Here is a 19456-nt window from a genome sequence, read left to right on the forward strand (position 1 = left end):
AAAAAACAACCAAACAAAAAGATTAACCAAACAAGACTGCTGACCCAACAGAGTCTGAGGAAGCTTCTGGATATTTCTCATGTTTCTTATGCAGGAATGTCTCTAATAATATGAAGATATTCTATTAATAATGTTATTAGTAATAATAATTAGTAATTCAGAATTCCCTTCGGTGAATTCAGTAAGTGATCTCAATATACTGTGTCAGTGGACCTCCTTTAAGAAGAAAATTGCTGCACCTTCCAAGTTACAATATTATTGAGAGCAGGCTGATACTGTTGTTGAGTCAAGTTGATCTCTGGCTAGCACAGCAGAGCCAATAATTTTTTTAACAGGAATATCACAGGCTTCCCACATGTCACACCTTCAAGCTGCAGGAGGCTTGAGTCACTTACTCAAAATATTTTCCCAAACTTTAAGCATCAGGGTGTTGCTTCTTACAGAATGGTAGGTTTTTATTGTTCACTTTTCTAGTATTTCATTATTACAGTTGCTTCAGAGCTAATGTTTACTGCCAGTAGCCAAGGAATTGTGGTAGAGCTCAATGTATCACTTTTTCCTCTTAAAGCACTACTTAGAGGTTGAAGGCTGTAACAACAGTCAGACAGGTCAGCAATTTAGTTGTGAAGGCAAGACCTGTGTCTTTGTGGAAATTCAGAGCTGGTGCTGCCACCTCCAAGTAGTGGCAGGAAGCAGAGGAATGAGGAAGACTCCAAAATAATTTACATGTAAAATACTGAGTATTCCCGAGCCACAGAAATTCACCTCTGCTAGTATTACAGTTACTCCCCACATGGGATGAAGACGTCATGGTCTTTGAAACTTCTGGTTTCCAAGTGCATTGCTTAGTTTCCTGAAGAGAATAAGCCTGAGCTATAAGTACAAATTAATCTCTGTGTATAAATTTGCAGGAGATAAATTTTCTACTGGAAACAAAACCAAATATAAAAAAGAAAAAAGAAAAAGAAAAAAAATAATTAAACCAGATTTCTGATTGTTGGTTATTTCCATATTTTTGTCATTTTAGTTTTTCTAAGTTACCATTTTGCACCCACTGACAACGTTGCAAACTGTCCCTAGGGTTTATGAATTTTTTTATACATTGCTTACTAAAGATTCTACAAGCTGAATTTGCCTGTTATGCAACCCTTTTGTTTCCAAAGTATTCCCTTATTCAGTTATGCAGTTAGTAGCGCCACTTTAAACATGACTGATTGCAACACCGTAAACAATTCTGTTGCTAAATCTCACAGAGAAATGGAATCCCATTTACTCTCTCCTAGCTGCAATTTCATAAGATTAGAAAGAAGGGGAAAAAAAAAAACCCAAACAAACCAACCCCAAAAAACCACAACACCAAATAACCCCAAGGTAATGAAGTTGTCTCTACTCTCCATGCCAAAAGTCCAGGGACACAACTAGGAATAAATAATTATAAAAATAATAATGATAATAATAATAAAAAAAAATCTGTTGAGCCAGGCGTCCCACTTGTATGGTTGCCTTTTAAAAGGGAGCAGCATCTTTAGACTTTCTGTAGGTAAAAACCTTTCTTTGCTAGTTTACACATATATTTGAAACCAACCACTCAGTTTTGTTCCTGCTAACCCTTTTCATTTGTATCCTCCTGTGTGAGCTCCAACATAAACAAGACTCGTAAACAGCAGACTATAGATAAGCTTTCAAAATGTTATGTGGCATTTTACTTACATATCTGTCAAGTAAAAGGTTAGAATCTTCACTTTTTAAAGGAAAACATACCAATTAGCAGCAAGGCAAGGCTGTCTAGAGCATGAGGTTTTCAAAGTTTGACACATCTGTAGATGCAACACAACCCATTTCTTTGTATGAAGGTCCCTTTCATTTTCCGATGGTGGGTGAGGATCCAGGGAGGGCCCCACCTCTAAGGAGTTTCCAGGTGCTCACAGGAATTACAAAATGAGGTTCTTTGCCTGATGTGTCCAGTATAGCTACAGCTGCATAATGGGGTAGCAGATGATTGCTTCACCTTGTTTGCCTACCAAACTGAGGACTTAATATTGGTTTCAGTGGCCTTAAGTGCCAAATAGGTTGCGAAACACTTCTATCCCCAGCGCGCAGGAAAATAAGGAAGACTTGAAGGCTTTCTTCCTGGCATGAGCTAGTGGGACTGCAGGTCACAGTGAAAGCTGGAGAGTGATGACAGCAGCCTGTGTGGGGCCACCAGTCCCTGTCCTGATGGGACATTGGCAGCCGGTGCTCAGGGACATGCAGGGCTTTGGCTTCATCCCCTCAACACATTGGCCATCTGAGATAAGCTGACCTGACAGTTGGCTGCCAGCACAGAGCAGTAGGAGTTTGTGCCCCCCTTAGAGCCAGGGGCAAGCAAGACAGGAAATTATATTTCTAAAAGCCTTAATTCCCTTCTCTGTTTGCTTCTGGGATGGTGCTGCTATGCATCCCCCTTTCTGCAGGCAAACTGGTGTCTTACAGTCTTGTCATAAGTGATTAGTCAGAATCCAGTGCTATAAAAAACCCAGAACCAAATGTAATAACCAAGGTGCAAAATTAACATTTAAAAAATCCTATAACCTGCTGCAAAAACATCCTAAAATTAAAATATGAAATACTGTGTCCTTGAGACCACTAAAAATGCTTAATGGATTTATCTGTCTTTATGAAAGATTTAAAGAGGCTTGATTTTTTTAAAATTGCAATGTGTCCATGTCCTGGAAGTAAAGTGCTTTAAAGCAACTTGATGAGTACATAAAATCACGTGTAACTCTGGAAATCTAAAAGAAAAAGTACATGTTGTTGGATTACCTATGTAAAAAACAGAGAAAGAAAGAGAAACAGAAAAAAAAATCCATGCAAATGTAAATCCTAGTTAGTATTTCTACTGTTAAGTTTTATCTGTTAGGTGCCAAAACAGTTTTTAGTTTTATACAGGAAAGTGTATTCATGGCTGCTGCCCTGAGGAATTTATAGTGTCAATAAATTAACATAAATGAATTGCTACAATTTTCGTTTTATTATAATATCTTAAATAGTTAGCAGACTTAACAGCTTTACATACATCTAGAGATAACATCTGAATTGCAAATAAATCACTACAAAATATATGTTGCAGACAGTTTTTATTTAATGTGCACCGTCATTAAGTATTTAAATGGCTTACTTCTGCCATTTGCCTGTTCCACTAAATGTGTCCACTGTAGTGTGTAAAGGGGAGTGTACTATATTAAGACAGGTAATATTTTAAATTAAGATTTGGTTTACACTACAGGTGTTTAATTTGTATCTAATGAGTCAGTTACATTACTAAAAAAGGATAGTTATTTTAAATATATTTATTCAGATGTAGGGAATATATAATTGATTTTTATTCTTTTCTTTACTTCTGTATCTCTTAATAACTAGTTCCTGTTTAACATGTCGTAACTGCTATTAAACCTGAATTAAATGCTTTTTGGAGGATTGCTATTTAAAGTTTCACTGAAGAAGTAAAATTTACTTCTTAATTAACTATTTAATTTAAATGCTAAAATAAGGGTATTTAAACATCTCTGGGGCACAAGAACATGCCATTTTTTTGCAGTGAATGATGACCCAGCATCAGTTATATTCTCATTTCTGTAATGGCAAGGCCATACACCCTCATTGCACGGGAAACTCTGGCTGACAGGGTGCTGCAGTGCGACTACTCTGTAATGCTGGCTGCCACTTGACGTGTGAGAGCATGAAGTCTGTCTCAGGGTGTATCAGTCAAGTTCAGTATCTCACCCTTATCTGAAGGTGCTTAATGATTCAGGGTATTAAAAAGATTGAGTCATTTGTGAAGACTGTGGTTGACGATTTTGCTTTTTTGTCCTGGTAGAGCAGTCTGCCATAAATATAATTCATCTGGAGAAGGACCTGACACCTTTGGTGGACAGATCCGATACAGTGGAATGAAATCCCATGAGAAACAATGACCATTTCACACCTCGGTAAGTTTCTGCTTTAGGTGCAAAGCTTTTCTTTTTGCTTAGCTTGCTTTAATGGAAATGTATAGGAAAATTTATATGTAGGAAACTTTAATTTATTAAGACAAAACACTGTTAAAACTTTTTCTCTTTGAAGCAAGGATGACAGAACAAAATTAAAATAGATTAATTTTTACTGCTTGGTACATTAAAATTAGATGTTGTTTTGCTGTAGTGATGAATGTCTATCAAAATCCTGTATGTCAGAGAAGAAAAGACCACATATGACCAAAAGAAAGATAAAGTCACTTATAATACATGGTGTCAGGGACCTAAGCTGTATGAAATATATTATGTCACTAAAATGTCTGAATTGAGACATTATTAAGCTCTTATTACAAGACATAATCATACAGAAAGCTGCTGAAGAAGTGCATTTTAAATTGCTTTGCTATATTCTTCTCTAAGAGAATGTGGCATTCCTGATCATTGTCTCTCATCTTTAAAGTCTGTAGTCATGTTAGTATAACATCCACTTCTTCAGCAGACGTAAATTGTCTTTACAGTGTTATGACTGTAATCCTCATCCTGCTCTCTTGCAGAACTTTGCCAAGTAGCTACTTGTTGAGTTTTTCTACTAAAGGATCTTCAAATCACAGCCAGATTTTAGCCTTTACCTACATGATCATCTTGTTTACATTTGGCCCAACGTGATGCAAAAATCGAAGAAGTCCCCAAGGAAGTGAAGTTATAGAGAAACACATGTAGTTAATTAATGAACTTTAAATCACAACTTCTTTCAGGTTTTTTGTTTGGTTGGTGGTTTTTTTTAAATCAATAAGTGAGGAGAATTCTAAATTTTAGCTTGTGACCATTCTTAAGCATTTCATATAACAAGCTCTTTCGTTTACAGACTTTATGGGAGAGAGTTCATAAACAGGGGCCATTGTTTTTTGTCTTGTAGTAAACAGCAACTGTCTCAAACAGTACCCTGGGAATTGGGCCCAAATCTCTGAAAAGCCACTTATCATAAGTAAGTGCATAAAAGAAAAATTGTAAAAAATACAGAGTAGATTCACAGGAGGATTTTGAAAGACCTCAAAGAGACCAAATTGTTGTCTATGCTGTCAAGCTCAAGGAGTTTAAAATAAATAATACAGAGTTACAGCTGGCAGAACTAAGCAATACATCACTAAATATGCACATATACAAAGTGTATAGCCTCTACTAAGAAACTAAAGTTCATTTGCAGATTAATATTTAATCTCTTTATTCTGTTTGGTGAAAGTATTCTTTTTCAGTGTGCTCATTTAGAGTTGAAGGTGTGGGTTCTCTCTGGCAGATTCTAATCCATATATTCTTCTTACAGTCAGCAGACCAAAAAGAAATACAACGTTTATTGTTCACACTTGATCACATGAAGGATTAATAAACAGAGTTAGGCAAATGCTAATACTTTTGGGGGACTTTCTGTTGTACATGACTGGCATGAATTTATAATTATTAAATCACTTCATGATCAGCTATAGTATAATCAAGGCCTAACTCTTACCCTGCTTAACAGAACAAATTCTCATTGGGTTTCACAGGCCTTTTCTGGTATTAAGCATGTTTAAGCAATTAATTAGGAAGAAAGCAATGATAAAAGCATGTGCTTTTTCCCTTCTGTGGGGTAAATAGCAGGTGTCAAGACTAACAGTAATGCAGCTAACATTTCTAATGTACCAGGACAATTGTTGGGAGTGTTGACCTGCAGAATAAACAAGTATTGAGATTTTATAATCCTTTCTAAATGCCGCAGCACTGAAAATCACACAGAGACAAAATTGGAATGTTAAATTGAAAGATGCTATGTTCCACAGCAACAAGGAAACCGAGACCCATGAGGGAAGGACTAGTGGTGACTATTGGCAGATCCTAAACAAAGGCATATACCTTTAAAGTAAAAATATCAGAATCTCTTTACATTGTTGCTTCTGTCCATACAACACTTTTTTGGAAAAGCATAAATGAAAATTCAGTTCCAGCTATATTTTGAGTAATTTGCATTGAATAAATGTGTTCAATTTGTTAGAAAGGGAGTCCAGGAGACAGATAACCCAATTCAAACATGGGGAATTATCTTCATCCTTCTGAAATTAGATAGAATTTTGCCATTGATTACCATGGCAGCAAAAGTACACACTGTGATACTGAAAATATGGGGTGGTTATGTCTAGTTCTTAAAATAGTTGAGTACAACAATGATTTAGTTTGCAATCAATAATTTATAAGATTTTTACCATTCCAGCCAGAGTAAAACTACCTCAGTAAAAGGTAATGCAAACTATTTAAAATTAAGTATGTAAGTATACTTGGCTGCTGCACTGAAATATTGCTCTAATTTGGTTCAGAGATATGCTGAAAAAGTAGCCTTTTCCAATGGGTTTTGATTTGATTTATTTATTTTTTCCTAAATAAGGTACTTTCAATCAAAATATTTAGACGACTTATCAACACTGACTCACTAGCACCACAAAGTGGAGAGTAGAGTCTCTGGTATATTTTTACTACCTGACATTAACAGGTGTGATCAAATTTTAACAAATGTGTTTTAACTGTAGATGTAAACATTTCTAGCATTGTTGCTGTGTTTCAAAGAAAGAATAGTAAGCAAACTTCTATCAGCATTGTTAGAACAGATAGATGGGTGGCATGCACTACAGTCTATGTCTCCAGATGCATGGAGTGTATGTCACAAATAATGTGAAAGCATGTTTGGATTTAGGCAGCTAGTGATCAGTGTAACGTGTTGAGCTCTCAAGCAGATTAATTTCTATATCACTTGATGATGACACATTTTTATCTCTTTTGCTGTTTCAATTACTTTGATAAATTGGGAAGGGGGATTGTTTTCCCACAGTAGCACCAGATACAGAATTTTTAAGTGGATTTTTTTTTCTCACTTAACTCATATACATGTTACAGTTTAAGAAGCATACTGCTAATTAATCAAGTTAATTACACATCAAGATGCAAACCTTGTGTGGCCAGGCTTTTTTTAATATTTTTTTTATTTCATCTCTTCTATTAGTTTTTTTCATAGCTAAGCTAAAAGAAATGGATTACATATACCACATTTGCTTTAGAAAGAGTTACTGATCTGCTGCTGCAAGTTTTTGCTTCCATTTCTCACTGTTTCTGCCAATGAAACTGAAAACAGGTTGCCCTGAGATGCTTCTGGCAATGTATCATCATCATCAGTAAAGACTTACAGATGTTAATTTAACTGACAATAGATTATAGAATCTCATTGCCTAATAGATGAATTATGGTAAAGTTTTATGTGATAAAAAGCTGAAATGCCCCTTGCCTGAGGGAACTCCTAGGAATTCAGTTGTGTCTGTGGCTTTTTTGTCTTTCCCGACTTCTCTTTTTTCCTTTTTTGTTTCTCTCTTTTTTTTTTTTTTGGAGAGAGAAGAGAGATCAAACTGCTGCCGTAAAATTTCCCCAACACTTTTAATTGATATAAGCCTTGCTTATGATTTCTTTCCACAGTCTGCTTTCCTCTTTTTTGTTTTACAGATTTAGGTATGCCTGCCTTTTTTTGCAGTAGGAGCTGTTTGGTTGAAAGGCAGCATATTTATTTCGGAATTAACTATGGCTCAAGCCTCTTTTGAGAGTCACAGAGCTCATAGCATGCTGTCAGGGGTCTTGTCTTAATGAGAATCAAAAGTATGCTTTAGCCCCTGATAAAGTCCAAGCTGTGGCTTAAATATGTATCAGCTGGTTGTGGTCAGCCTTCAAAGGCAAGGCAATATGGTGAGGGAATCAAATTTGTCAAGTATATCTGACTCAAGCATAGTAACCACTACTTCTTTTCCTTTGCTTGAGTATAAATCTGGAGGAAAAGAGAATGGGAAACATTTCTGTTGTTCACGTAGTCTGAATATATTTAAATGCTACTTCGTATGTTTATTTACAGTGTGGTGCAAGATAACAAAGTAAATTTCATAATTATTATTTCTTCAATGTCATTTGCTAGACCTGCAACTTCACAAATGCCTTGTATTTTCAAAAACAAGACTTGCCCCAAAGCACTCATAACCAAATTTGCACAGAACACATAAAGAGACCTGAAAGAAGAAAGTGTGGTTGGTTGGCACGATGAAGCAGAGGGGGTATCTTGGGCACTGAAAACAGTTTTGGGAATAGAAATTGGAAGTCATGCATGAGATATGGATACTCACAGTAGGCAGAACTGCATCTGAGACAGGAAAGTAAGGACTCAGTCCAGTGGTAGGCTAAGGCAGACTCTTGCAAAGCCTTAAAATTGCAGAGGAGAAATTCGACCTTGTACTGTAATGAGATGGAAAACCACCTGAGAGACTGAGACATGACTTGACATGATCAGAGTAGTGAACAAGAAAGATAACCTTGGCTGCAGTGTTTGGAGTGGACTGGAGAAGGGAGATTACAGGGAAGAAGGTTACACTGGCTAAGAGGTCACAGCAGGTTAGAGATAATGAAGGCATGAAGCAGGGAGGAAAAAAAGATGAATAACTGAAGATGCTGTAGATGGTGAAAAGGTATGATTTGGCCAAGGAGACAAAATTTGGATATTTGAAAGTTGATGGTTATGTAAAAAAAAATTATTCAAGACTTTTGCTGTATTTATGTACTATTCTATTGGCATGCTGCAGCCAACTTGCTGTAGTAAAAGTCACAAAGCTATCTAGACCATCTATATCTTTATCTGTTTCTACACATTCACATGTATTGATAGGTAACTATTTTTGTATTTTGACCATAGAGCAGCAATATGGAAATCAGGTGACACAGGTGTTTTTTTGGTGACTCTACCACTGACTGGCCCTGCGATCTTGGACAGGTTATTTCTGTTTGCTGTGCTACAGTTTCTTTGTCTGTAAAACAGTGAAAGCAGTTCTTTACTTTCTTTTGACATGTATAGATGGAAAAGAATAGATACTGTTCAGTGGACTTAGAATTCTCTGTAGAACTCAGTTAGAAGATGCCCGCAGGCCATCAGGCCGTCCCACATGGTCACCTTCACAACCACAACTGGGATGCGGTGGTCCCTTTATAGTGGCAGCATATCAGTTCCAGGTGTTGGAGGGGGTCCAAATGTGTTTGGGACTGTCCTGGTTTCATCTGGGATGGAGTTAATTGTCTTCTTATGAGCTAGTGCAGTGCTGTGTTTTGGCTCTGATGTGAGACTTTTCAGCTCCTCAGGCCTTGTTAGCAAAAAGGCTGGAGAGGCGCAAGGAACTGGGAGGGGACACAGACAGGTCAGCTGACCCAAAGTAGCCAAAGAGATATTCCCTACCATGGGACATTATGCCTGGTATATGTATCTGGGGTTGGCCGGGGCAGGCGGATCATTGCTCGGGGACTGGCTGGGCATCAGTCGGTGGGTGGTGAGCAGTTGCATTGCGTACCACATGCTCCTTTCTTCCTTTCCTTCTGGATGTTATTCTTTTCCTTCCCCTTTTCATTATAACTTGTTGTCATCATTGCTATTATTCTTTCATTTTTATTTTGATTCAATTATTAAATTGTTCTTATCTTAACCCTTGAGTTTTACATTCCTTTCCAACCCTCCTCCCCATCCCTCTGGGTGAGGGGGGAGTGAGTGAGCTGCTGTGTGGTACTTAACTACCAGCCAGGGTTAAATTTCGTCAGGGACCCACAGAGAAAGTTGAAAAAGACTGTGCCCAAGTAGGTCGTTTTGACTAGAGGTATAAGAACTCTGCTGTGTTTGAAGCCATCGTAATAAAAAAGTATTTGTGGACGCACTTCACCTAGCAGTTTTCTTTGGGGATTATGCATGGCTTTTGAAACATGTGCTATCAAAATACAGTGGCAGTGTTCTTTCCTGAGAATGCTCTATTCAACATGCCAAAGGACTTTTTAAAATATTGGTAAAATAAGACATAAAGCAGACAAAATAGTTGTTGGGAATTTCAGCTGGGAGTACCAATATATTTGGAGTGTCACAATTCTAGTTCAGAAAAACTGCAAACAAATGATCATGCCATAGAAGACAGGAAAAAAATCTAGCTGGTAGATTAGCCATAAGCCTAGAAAGCAAGAGCACCTCAGCAGTAAACAGAGACAGAATAGTGACTATAATTTTTGCTAAATCACAGTTAGACTGATGAGTAAAAAAAAAAAAAAGGGTGGAAGCTGGTAAAGGACACTCTTTCCTCTGAGACACTCTTGCCTTAATGGTCTTCTTTGTACTGCTAGTGCTGAAGCTAAGATCCCAAGAGGATGAGGAAGAAGTGGGAGGTCCTTCACCGTAGCACTGAAGGTGGTTATAGCTGCCAGTTATTCCCCAGCTGAAATTCTGAATTAGTCAGAATTCCTGTGGAGGTAATTTCTGTGGCTCATTCCTCCTGGTTTTCTTCCTGTAAGCTGTGGTTACAGAAACCTGCTTGCTGTGCAGGTTAGTCAATATTTAGGGAAAAGAAATAATTAAAGATTAATAGCATTTAAAACATTAACTGCAGATTAAAATAATGGACCAGTAAATCATATGTTTTATTTTTACTATAGGAAGGCATATTGTTGAAAAACAATGGAATAATTTTCATAGAGCAGAAAATTCTTAGAGGGATAAATTCAGGACGAGATCTTCCCAACATAGCAAAGGAATACATAATACAGAAAAAAAAATCTGATTAATATTTAAGATACACTTTTTAACTTTCTAAATTAAATTGTTGCCATTTGCTGCTGAGACAATTAGCAGGTGTCAGTTAGAAGACACAATAGATTATGTGCCCAATTACTTTCTCTTTTCAGACAACAGTTTGCAGTCACAGGAATGTGTGAGGAGGTTTAATCAAAGATTAGAACTTTTTAATTAAATAGGGCCGTATGTGACTAGTCATTTGACATTAATTACTGTTTTAGTTGGATTCCTTTTGATTTGTAAAAGGCCCTGAGCACTGCAAAAATTGTCACATCATAGGAACTGCTGATTATTAAAACAAAAAGTTTTCTTCAGCAGCCCATCATTCTCCTGCAAAAGATTCATAATTTCAAAAGTGAAACGGCTGCCTTAGAGGAGACCAGTGAGTTTTAAAAGCAAAAGAGCAGATGGTACTTCAACTGACTCCCTTTAGAAGGGACGGTCTGAAAGTGCTAAATTGTAATGATTGATAAGGTCTTCTGTCAATGCTCAGCAAAACTTTCAAGGGGCTGAACACCTGGCATGAGTTTCATTTGGAGTTTTAACTAGTTGACTACCCTTTGGGGTGTCTTAAAGCTAACTAGCATCACTGATATTAATAGAGGACATCAATCAAAATGAAACACTGTAGCAGAAACTGATCCGAGACTTCAAGTAATATTTTAATTTGTCGGCCTACAGAGAGGAGGGATAAATGTTAACAGTGTCCTTGTGTGATAGCTTTAAATTCAAGTCAACGGTGGCACCAGTGTTGGCAAGTCATTCTTTTGTGAGCTTTGCTTTTTCATATACTCCACTTATTCAGAGTAAACTGGGAATAGTGACAATGAAAATCCTTATCTGAATAGCCTGCAGAAAGAAAAGGGGGGAAAAAAAGAGACAGATGTAAAGACAGCAGGAATAATTCTTAGCTCATGTGAAGATTAGGGGTGAACTTCACACAAACACACAGTCATTTTGCCTTTTGTGGTGAACTTTTGGAGAGATTTGAGCTGGGGTAATATGTCTGTCTGAAGGTAAATTAAGAAAGCAAAATCCATCCCCAACCTGCAGCGCTACAGTGCAGCTTCTGCACATGGGACTCAGGTACATGCACCTGCAGCTCCTTTCTTAGCCTGCCAAAATGGTGTCATGTGCCAAGCTACTGGGTCTGTCTGCCACAGAGCTTGTTCTTGGGGATCATGGAATGCCTGATACTCAGGGTGGGCAATGAATATGTCATGGAGAAAGTTTGGAAATGTTTAAACCAGTGATAGTCAGATTGCCAGCAATGCTAAGTACAACTGTGGACCCTGTATGCCCCTGTTTTACCTCAGTCTAATCATATAGTAAGTATTAAATCAGCAAAGCAATTCAACCCCCAAATTAACAACGCACATTGTACTGAGAGTCTTTTGTGGGCTGAAGTATTGACATGGTAGAAAGAAATAATATTACTTGGAATTAGCTCATCTCCATGAATTGATACCTGATTTACTTGCAAGTTAGCTGGTTCAGGCCATCAGCACAGGAGGTTAATCTGCAGTTTGAATAACAATTAAACAGGGTAAAGTTACTTGATGGAATACTGAAGTCCAGTTTATGATCTGGACTGAAACTCAACGGACCTGGGTTCATTTTTCTGACAGTATTCCTATTTGACTGTGGAAAAAAAGTCATTTAATTTCTCTGTAATTCAATTTCCTAACCATAGGAGATGGCAGTGCCTTTCTACTTCACTTAGTAGATGGTAGGACTTTGAAAAGGTATCTCTTACTGGCATTGGTACAGTGTCTGGGATGAACAGGTGCTCCTAAATACTGCTATTATTTCTAGATTAAATTGTATTTATGCCTGTTTTTCTAGTTTAGCCTCCAGCCTGCTACAGTCTGGAAATCACTACGGAAACTGTGGTAGTAAATGTGGTATTTTGCAACTGGTCTTCATACCACATAGGTTAAATCCTTTTCTAAAAAATCTATGTCACGGTGTATTTCCTATAGGCTTGCAGCATCTCTTGAAATGGACAGAAGTGTTCACTCTATTCAGATAAAAAGTTTCTATTTAAAGTGAAAAAACCTATCAATTGTGTATGAAAACAAGCACTGAAGGAAATTTTAGTTCTAGAATGAATGGAAAAAGATATGCTTTATTATTTAAGAGATGCTGTTTTTCAAGAAAAAAAAAACAACACTGAGAAGAAACACAAAATTATCATAGTATTTTGTATTCACTGCATCAGTTATTTCCCAAAGAAAGCCTATCAGTTAAAATGATGAATTTTAACCTTTACTGATTCTTCTAGAGAACATTCAATTTATATTCTTCAGGCACTTTGCTACTTGTTCACCATACTGATGCAAAATTATTGTTTTTGTAATATTTATAAAGATCTAGTTACAAGTTTTCAAGGACATATTTCATATTTTTTTTTAATCTAAACCGTCTAGTATAAGTTAAGATAGAAATGGAACAAAAAGGTAACATATGGTACAGTTATCTACTTTAATACATTAATATTTAAATACAGTATTATACTGAGTACAAGTCTGGTGGTCAATAGAAAATACAAAGGTCACGTTATCACAGAGTACAGAAAGCTTTAAGAGATGAATACCAATGGATAAACATTTCTGCATAGAATCCTTTCCTTTTTTTCATTGCTCCTATGAGATCAAATAATGTCCATATGAAATCAATGACTTCAAACTCCCTTTATGAAATCAATCCTGTAAACGTTGTTGGCAGTACTAAATTTGAAAAAACAAACAAACAAAAAACCCAAATGAGTTTGAATATAGGATGAAATCTGAGCTTTTCTTAATTTGTGTCTCAGATAATTTCTGTAGCCATGATGTCAGTTTTTCTTTAGGCACTCTGGGCTTCTGAGCATCATTCTTAAGAGAGCAGTAGTGTTACAAATTAGTACTGCAGCCTTCGACTACTGCTGCAGCGTCGCAGAGTTAGATGCTAACCTTGCTGTCTAGTGTAAGGGTGTGTTGGGCTGATAGGCCTGGGATACAAAGCTGCCAGCACATTTGAGGTGTGCTCAGAGGTGGTCAATAAGAGTGCCAGGAAAAAATGGGACATTTACTTGCCTGCTGTAAAGATCAGTTTCTTACTAAGGTTCAAAACTAAATTATTCAGAGATTTTTTTTCTTGTTTAATTTATTTGTATTTACTATTCAAAATTATGTTTATATTGCTTCAAAATTAGTGGGCCATGTGGATTCCCTCTCTATGGGGGTTTGGAACATTCCTGGAGAGCATCTGGGCAAGCAGAGAGATAGGGAAGTTCTGGGGATTGCCAAGGGTGAGAGGAGTAGGAGGAGGCAGTGACAACTTTCCTAGTTGAAAGACTGTTGAAGCCTGGATTTTCTGTGTTTTCACTCTCCTTCTCCCTTGATCACTCTAGGGAAAAGATCTAGATGGGTCCATCTCAAAGATCTGACTGATTTGAGGTCCTGCCAAAGCTCTTGTAGATATTCCAGTATAGCTGAAATACTCAGAATGTGTTTCAGGCTTTGCTATGAGTAATGTCTATTTTATGAATTTTGAATCTAATGATCTAGACACCTACCAATTTAGTGCTGTCAAAAGTTCAGTGTTAATACGCATGGCCTCTGGCAATAGCTTAGTTATAGTGGGGATATCACCAGTGGAAATGTTAGTCACCTCCTAAGTGGTATCAGAGATTTGCAAATGTAATTGGTACAAAACCTTCACATGTGGATACCTAAATTGGTAGTTGTAGCCTAAGGATGAGCTCCAATGGAAACCTTGTGTGCCAGTGTAGGTTATTCACTGTGTCCTGGGAACTGAATTTTGCTGGATCAGGCACCTAAGAATGGAATATACAAATTTCAGAGCACTGAGCGGGGAGATTTCAAGATCAGTTAACTAGAAACGATAAAAATAGGTGTCTAAACACCCTTTCCCTTCCAATTTGAGAACCTAACTGAGATACAATTGCCTGGATGTGGCTGAACCTTATTTAGGAGTCTGCTTCGCCACACAGTATCTTGGTGGTTAGTGATTGCCACAGAAGCTGGAGATCTGGAATAAAACCATTTCTCCTATTTCATAAAGTACTGCACTGAGCAGAGAAGAGTCAGACTTTCATTCTAGTCTATACTCCTTCCATACTCTTGTCATCACCGTAAGTTTTTTTTACCTAATGGCAGCTTAATGTAAACTGGGTAGGGAAGCCAGTACCCAGTTCCCCCTTCTGTTGCGTACTTCAAGCACTGTGCTGTATTGTTCTGCAGCTGTTATATGTGAAAGTGGGATTCCTGCTTGACACTCACCTTTTGAATTCACTTCAAGCTCTTCTGGAGAAAAACTTTGATTCAGTTCTTTCCTAAAGTTAGTCTGTATTAAGTTTGAGAATGTGATTTAGAATGAACAGCAGTTGATTTGACTATCAATCATTTAAATATTTTTTAACAAAAGTTACTGTGCATTTTTTCTACATTTTATTATTGTGCAGTGGGAAAAAAACCCCAAACTATCTGTGACAATGACAAGTGCATAGATCCATTTTAAGCTTGGCTAACTGACACAGGAAATTTTCTGTATCTGTAAGTAGATAACCAGCAACTTATTCATCCACATTAAGAATGAACAAGCAAATGAAATAAAAATTTCCCTGCAGAATTAAAAAAAAGTTCTCAGTTTGACAGAGGGGATGAAACTATAAGACAGTAACATTGAACATAGTGATTTTCTACTGCATTTACCTCAGGCAATAGCACAGTGATATTTAAACAAGATAGTAATTATATGAAAGATGTCAAATAAAAAACATTAAAAATTCAAATTTATATAAGAATTTGTGAAAAGAAAGAGATGTGTTTGTTCTCCTAATTTACATAAGTAGCTAACACAAATCCAAAGACAATTTTTTTCAAGATGTCATAAGAGTTGTGGGTTTAACTGGTATGTCTTGGGTAAAAATTGAGAGTTCTTAGATATAGATGTACATCAGTGTCTCCCGTTACATGTCAAAGTCAGTACACAGTAAGTCACTGTATTTCTAGGGAGATTTTTCGCCCTATATTTTTGCCAGCCTCGTAATTACTGAGAGGATGGCTGAAGAATGCCTTTTAATGCCTTGCATGTTCTACAGGGATGGTAGGTGAAGAATTATGCCATAGGAACACACCCCCTGCATTTCAGTATAGGACAAGACTTCAGCTTTTCTAAAGTACCCCATCTAAGATGTTTATACTGCAGGGGACAGATGGCTTGGATTAATGGTTTCGCCCTGCAAATTCACCCCTGTTGTACTATACTGCTTCTAGTGTAGACATACTTACTAATCCCTAAGTTTTCCATCCAGCTATTCTAAAATCATTAGATTTTCATGTATTGTTCATGGGATGCTACTGGTTTTGGATATTTTCTTAAAAAAAAATATTTTTTTTCTTCCTTTCTTAACCTGCTAAATTGGTGTCAGGTACAATTGAAGAAATAGGATATCTCAGTGACATCCAGGCAGTGACATATCAGAGCTGCCACCTGTTTGCATGTCTGAGGAGGGTTTTTTTCCTCAGGGCAATCTCTATTGCAATTCAGATCATTGTCTGATAACATCTGAAAATACTTTGTGAATAAAACCAACAAGGGTTCATTCCTTAGAGAAAAACTTTTGTTAGAAGGAAAAATACTAAGATCCAGAAACCTCATCGATGGCAATTTATTGCTATTCCATTGATGACCTTGGCATAAATGTCATGAACTCCAGAGCATTGGGAGGCATCACCAGTTCAATGGAAGATTTTGATATGTGAAAAAATGGATTACCTGGATGACTGTATTGTAGGAGAATAGAAGATACTTGTGTCAAGTGCAGTATCATTATCTTAGAGAGCAATAAACTGTGAGCTAAATCAGATGGGAGTGAAAAAAAGAAGTCAGAGCTGGCTGTAATAGTCTATCAGGGAACAACACTCCCTCATGAAGCAGCTCCCTCAAAAGGCAATTACAGCCCTAGTGTGTATCAGGTAAAATTACTTCAGCAGAAACAGTAGAAACAGAGAAATAATAATGTCTTCGTACAAGGAACTCGTAAGTTTGAAGTTTTAGTTTGTATTGAAATCTTCCAAACTGCTGAAAATATTCCTCTGTTCTAAGACTAGCACATTTTGTAGGGCTCCCTTTTCTGAGAAGCAGATGACATGGTGTCTTGGGAGACTTGTCAGAAAAAAAGCTTTTTGGGTCTGGTTCATTTCTATCCTTTTACTTCTAAGTTTTTTGCCAATATTTAGATAGTGTCTCCTCCAAAGCTCCTGCTGATGTGAAAAAGAATGGAATTCTTGCAGAGGAAGTGAGACTAGCTATGACTGAGGTGATGCCTTGCAATAGATTAACTAGTAACTGCTAAACTTAAAGGCGCATGTAAAGATTCTACAGTGTTGAAATAGAAAGACCAACATTCAAATTTAGATTAGTTTGAAGAAAACAACACTGAGTTTAATTTGGTGACATTTTTAATTTACACTATCTGAGAGAAAAAGTATTTGGAGAGATTGTGGGGGAAAAGGTGTTAACAAATGGGAAGTTTTAAGATCAAACATCCCATTGTTGAGATAGTGAAAACTTTGGTCTTCGATTCCTTTTGAGGAAGTGCAATCTCCCATGGAAATGCCAATGGAATTCCTCCATCAGGGTAAGAGGACTAAGAGGATAAATATTTGATCAGTAGATTGTTGAAGACAAATAAAAACTACAGGCCCTGTGCGTGAGTCAAAGCAATGATGAGGGAACCACTGATAGAAATAATCAGTATCCTGCTTTGCTTTCCAGCTGCTGGCCCTAATAATTTAAAACTGTGATTTTTATATATATATGCTGGTTACATGTTGGAGACAGCCACAAGAAATTAACTAGTGGTTAGTTTTTATGTCATTATTTGCGTATCTCTTTTCTCTTGGCTCTTTGACCAGAAAAACCCTGTATGCCAACTATAAGTAACAAAATACATAGTCAAAAATACATGGTTGAGAATTAATTACCAAATTAGAGATCTTATTTTTCATTTGTAAACAAAAGGCTTGGAGTCAAGAAGAATGAGTGTGGGAATTCCAGTAATGAAGATGCGTATAGTAGGAGTGACAATTTCCACCTACATGGCCTTGTCAGCCCTGGTACATTTAGAATATGGCATAATTCAGAGCTCATAATAAGATTTTTCGCCTATAGGTCTCTGGTCTGTCTAGCTTCTAGCCAGTATCAGGAGGTTAGGAGGTAACTGTGATGCATGAGATGAGTCATTTGCTGCTGAGATTTTTGAACCAAGGCTACTCATTAACCACACATATTGTTGGCAGTCTAAACTGTTCCTGTATCACAACCCAGAACTCTAGGAGATGGGAACTTTCACCTTGCCTAGCAGAACCTTCGCTGCTTCCCGCATACTCACTGTGGCATTCCTCACAAGCAGAATAAATTGTGCTTGCTTGGCACAGCATAGCCTTCAGGCCAGCATAAATTTTCAGTGTCTCAGAAACCTTTGGAGTCCTCTTGCCAAGAACATTTTATCTTTTTTAGAGATAGGGGATTTCCCCTCTTGTGAACAGGTCTTATTGTTCCCTGATTTTGGCCAGCAAGGTTTGTGAAGGGAATGTGTTGCAAAGAGCTGCAGCCTGTACACAAGTGGACAAGCAATAAAACTCTGCTTATTCCCACCCCAACAGCTGTCAACACTAGTAGAAGTTAGGCAGACACCTGCCCTAAGTGATTTTTTAGACTGAGTATTATGTTTCATGCAAACAATAGCCCATTGCTATAAAAGTTGGAAATAATTTTCACTGCTAACATCATGAATAGATGATGTGTTGCTTCTATTCAGTTTCTAAAAATATTTGCCCTTTTATGTCTCTTCGTATTTGCATTTCTTTCTCTTTCATCTCTTTATCACAGTGGGTTTTTTTTGTGGACCTTGTTTTGCCCTTCTTCCAAGAATTAAAAATTCAGAATGTAGTCCAGAGGAAGACAGGTTAAGTGAGCATTAGAAATACTGTAAAGAGATATTTTCAATCCAAGCGATTTAACATTTTTCAGCTTTGAAATTATATGAACATATATCTGCTAACAGTACATTGTTACACATGGAATGAACTAAAAGAATAAAAGAAACATTTTGTTTGGACTCAAACTGTGTGATCTTTAAGACATTCCACATTTTAATTTATTTTACTTTGTTCTAAAATTGTCTAATACATTATTTCACAAACATGAACATAAAGCTGTTATAGGAAGTTACTAATTACTCTATTCTGATAACCACATGGGGCCTTAATTAAAAAATGTAATCCATTGCAAAATGTACATGTATATAAAGAAAACAAAATTCAAATACATTGTCAGATAACTGGAATTTGTTACTTAAGCTAAAGGAAATAGATACACTTTCTAAAAAAATGCTCAGAAAGCATGATGTTTCTCAATGTTGCAGTTGTTCTTTGCTATCCAGCAGTGAAAACAATAATTATTATCAGTTCTTCATGTTCTTAGGGTTGGCATTGATATTTGTTTGCATGAAGAATGCAACCATGCAAAAGCACAGTAGCACTTTAGAGGAAGAGAGGCTGCCAAAGTCTCTGGTGACGCTTGCCAAAAAAACACTCACAGTAGGGTGTCTCTACTAGCTTTCTATCAGAGTGCATATAGGTCCTGCTCCTAAGGATAATCACCTGCTACTGAATAGAACTATTCATTGAGGCTGAGGGAGTGACTAAAACACAGTCTCAAGCCTTTCAAAATCGAAAAGTTGCCAATGCTCTCATTTTCTCAGGAGTCTCCTGATGCTTGGTTAACTTGGGCTTAGTGCCAT

At 37.0% G+C, this 19456-nt stretch overlaps 1 long non-coding RNA gene across 1 annotated transcript in view; it reads left to right on the forward strand.

The window, feature by feature from the left end:
* LOC114012689 (uncharacterized) overlaps positions 1-19456 on the forward strand; it is a 76632-nt gene that overhangs the window by 6011 nt on the left and 51165 nt on the right. Inside the window, exon 3 of the long non-coding RNA XR_008747074.1 lies at positions 3857-3968. This is a non-coding gene — a long non-coding RNA (uncharacterized LOC114012689). The remainder of the gene's footprint in view (positions 1-3856; positions 3969-19456) is intronic.

Source organism: Falco peregrinus, chromosome 4 (genome assembly GCF_023634155.1).
Source record: "Falco peregrinus isolate bFalPer1 chromosome 4, bFalPer1.pri, whole genome shotgun sequence".
NCBI lineage: Eukaryota > Metazoa > Chordata > Aves > Falconiformes > Falconidae > Falco > Falco peregrinus.